Source organism: Oreochromis niloticus, linkage group LG13 (genome assembly GCF_001858045.2).
Source record: "Oreochromis niloticus isolate F11D_XX linkage group LG13, O_niloticus_UMD_NMBU, whole genome shotgun sequence".
Taxonomy (NCBI): Eukaryota; Metazoa; Chordata; class Actinopteri; order Cichliformes; family Cichlidae; genus Oreochromis; species Oreochromis niloticus.
In genome coordinates this window covers 8,026,286-8,030,257 of record NC_031978.2, presented here as the reverse complement: position 1 = coordinate 8,030,257, position 3,972 = coordinate 8,026,286, and the positions used below count along the sequence as shown (strand labels likewise).

Sequence of the window (3,972 nt, the reverse complement as noted above, 5' to 3'; positions counted from 1 at the left end):
TCAGAACCTTCTGGATCTTCTTCAGCTCGTTCTTCACAAAAGTGATGATGTTGTCCTCCAGCAGCTGGAACAGAATACTTTATGAATGATCCAATCAGACTGAAATCATATAATCATGAAAACATGTAAACACAAAGTGTGGATCAAGTAGAAGGACAACTACTACTATTAAAAACTACTCCAGTAAAAGTTGAAGTACTGATTAAACTTAAAAGTAATGGTAAAATAGAAAATAGCTCTTTGGAAGACATTTCTACCTTTAAGAAGTAGAAAGTTCAGATATTTCTTTAAAAATGTACGGAGTAAAAGTAAAAAATAGCTAGAAAAAAACTACTCAAGTAAACTACAGATACCTGAAAATAGTAATTAGGTTATGTAATGAAGTATTTGTACTTTGTTCTCAGCCCCACAGACAATCCACTGGTCTACAAAGAGCAGCATGGAGATGACTGTGAACAGAATAGATGTAAAAGTAGTTGTTGTACATGTACAGACCATAAATATGGAGTCCAGCTGTGTTTGATGCTGCTGGGCAGACTGACCACTGGGAACCTCTGAGCTCTGCTGGTCCACTCTGTGGAGGAAACATGAAGAATTAGTTCAAACACAGGATAAAGATCCAGAAGTTTCTGCTCAAATAACTTCATCTGAATCAAGTTTGTCAAGTTTTAAATTTTATCTCAGATTCTGAAGATTATTATGAAAATATTTTCTTTTTTCTATGAACTTTTTATCAGGGATGTAAGTGATGATGTTGCAGAAGCTCAGAGGAAACTTTGAGGCTTCATCAAACTGATAAATTCCCTCACTGAAGGTAAAACTGTGATGAACCATCAACTAATGCCCTCAGGAGGACAAAGGTCCCTGAATGTAACTGTGCAGTAGATTCATCAAGTGTTTGAAACCTGACGACTTCCATATGTTTTTAGTCTACACACAAGAAGTCCTTTTCTCATTGGTTTGATTTTAGTTTTCATTTGAGTTTTCTGAGTCTCGTATTTGGAGTCGAGTCTAATCAATGATCTGACAGAAGAACATTAAAAAGGATTTACCAGTGCTGTCAAAATTAACATGTAGGGTAAGGGTTAGGGGGTTAAGGGATTAATCTGTTATCATGATTAACATGATAAAAAAAATTAAATCTTTAACACAACACATCTGGAGTGCAGAATGACTCAAAATCCCTGATATGTTTCTATCAACGCATTTCGGGCAGTTTGTCCAAGTAGAGTTACCTTTGCACACGTGCAGATGGGCAGTACATCTGTTATTGACGGGCAGCTGAACCAATCAACTCAATATGGAAGATGATAAACGCACACTGGCCTCTTGATGGAAAGTTTGAGTATTAAAAAAAAAACAAGCGGGACCAACATGAAGTATTCTGATATTGTGAGAGAAGGAATTTTCTTTTCACCGAAGCACTTTCAGCTTAAAATATCACAATAATGCAAAGCATTAAAGCAAACCTATATACTAAAAAGGGAAAAGTCTGTTCTAACGTTTGAGTCTAAGGATTATTTTTTTTAGCACCTGACGGCTCTTTTTTGCTTCTCATCCATAAATACTCTGCATCTTTCACGTGATTCAGTTTATTTTGAAAAGTCTCAACAGCATCTTGAACTTTATTGTGAAAGGTTTATGTGGAAAAATAAACAAGTGGACACGCCGTGGTTTTACCGTCGCTGTTGCTAACGACAACGCATAAAAACAAGTGCTTGTCTGTCTGTAGTGTAGTTATATTAAATATAAGAGAAAGAGAGAACTTAAATTAATATAGCCACTACAGTGACCATCAAAACGGTGAAAAAATATTGCTGTAAACAGTTTATTTTGCGACACCACAAAACAAACGATAGCGTGAAATGAAACGATAGACGTTTTTATATCGTCATCCGACATATATCGTTATATCGAACAGCCCTATGATTAATTAGTCATTTTTTTAATCTACTGACAGCACTAGTGTTTACTCTTGTGCCTCCAACTGTTTTACGCCCTTTCAACACCTACTTGGTCAAAAATGTACACACACAAAATCTACAATAAAATCCTTCATGCAGCAGTAGGACAGACACACAATCCATTTATCTCTTTGTCTCAAACACACATGTGTATTCAAAGCCTCGATGTGTTCGTATTTTATTTGTTGTGTTTTTGTCTTCAGCGTTTTCAGTGTTGGTGCATTTTACACCAAAAATGTCTCTATTGATGAATCAGATTGATTTGAATGTGTTTCACACACATCCATACAAATCACTCCCTGGTGGTCACATGACTCTATAACATAACAGGAGTCATTTGACAAGAGTTTCATGCTGTGACCTAAAATGTCAAAATGGTTGAATGTGGTGGAGTAAAAATTTGAGATATCAACTACTTTTCTTCAATATGAAATGTTTTCAGGGACTGACAGGAGGTGAACGCCCTCACCACTTCCTGTTTGCTGAAGTGTGTTTTCAGTTGTTTAAGAACCAAAGACTTGTTTTAAAAGACAGTTTAAATGGGGTTGAGGGAATGACGTGTTTGCACTGCAGAAGTACATCAAGCAGTTAATTAAAAGAGTTCATGTTACTAACAGCTCACCTTACTGCAGGCTGGGATTTAAATTTAATGGGCCAATCTTTAGACTCATCACTCCTTAAGGACACAGAGCTGGGTGGAGGTCCAGGTTGGTTCCTGTGAATAATGATGGAGCAGTGATGTGAGTGCTGAGCTGTGACATGGAGAAGAGTCATGGACAGTTAGAGATGGTCATCTCACCTCTGAGCTTTGGTCTGGCTCTCATGTTCCCCACACAGAGTGCTTTTAGAGGGAGGGACTCCCTCCTCTCTGTCCTCACACTGATCCATGCTGCTCAATTCACATCAGCTCACACACACTTTCTACCTTCACCTGCAGAGGAAACACAAATCATTCATGTGCACATCAACTGAGAGCTGCAGAGGTCATGTCTGATGGACTAATATCCCCTCCATCTGAGACACAGCTTTCATCAGTTCACTACAACATGTGTCACAGTGCCAGGTTCAGCCTCCAAATCCTTCATTACTGTAGTCCTACAAAGCAGCAGGTCAAACATGGCTGCAGCGAGCAGCTTTATGTCAGCAACAAAGTCCAGGACCAAGCTGAGTTAATAATCTAACTGCTAGCTGCTCTGCTAGCAGAGAAAATAAATTATGGCGCTGGCACGGCTGGCAGCCTTAACCCAATTTCCCTCGGGATGAATAAAGTATGATCAATCAATCAATCAATCAAATTATGTGATGCTGCTGGGAGCTAAAGGAGCATTTAGCTATTGAGCTGATTATGTTTAATCCTAAATATATTCTCCTGTCACCTCTGTTTACCTCTGACAAAAAGAACATTTAGCCAACAGTTTATTAACTTTTGTAAATTATGAACAGGCACCACCTATACTGTCCTTTAGTGCTGCAGTAGCAGGAACACCAGTTAATCTGAAATCTCCTTTTCTCTCTAAAACAAAGTGACAGCAGACTCAAAGACAGAAACCTTATTTAAACACCAAATATTCACCGGCGTCACTTCCAGTTACTCTGACAGCAGTAACCCCGGAACAGCGGCGGCCGAGCCCAAGCTGTGTCCCAATTCAGTAACCGCACGCTTCGTAGTGCGCATTTGTAGACCGAACAAGTCAGAGCGGCATGACGAAGGGTGTCCCAATTCGAAGTGTACTCCAAATGAGGCTGACAAATGCGCAGTTCATTTCCCCAAATTTGAAGGGTGTAGACTTTGTGGCCACATATATCCTAGGATTCCTAGAGTCGGGTGTGGAGGATTTTCTTTTTTTTTCTTAATGGCAGATGTCTGAAGCGGGGTGGCCGAAGAGTAAACTTTCAAAAGTAAGCACTGAATATTTATGTGCGAATGTTTAATAATGAAGAACATTAAAACTCTCTCTCTTTTTCTTTCCCTCTGATTGTGTAATAAAAGTATGAACATGTATTTTTA

At 38.8% G+C, this 3,972-nt stretch overlaps 1 long non-coding RNA gene across 1 annotated transcript; it reads right to left on the bottom strand.

Moving 5' to 3' along the window:
- Positions 1-513: 513 nt before the first annotated feature.
- Positions 514-2,826, bottom strand: LOC109204783 (uncharacterized). The gene is made up of 3 exons (XR_002064277.1): positions 2,764-2,826; positions 2,587-2,679; positions 514-574 (listed from the first exon to the last, which is right to left on the bottom strand). It is a non-coding gene; the product is annotated as an uncharacterized LOC109204783 (long non-coding RNA).
- Positions 2,827-3,972: the final 1,146 nt, after the last annotated feature.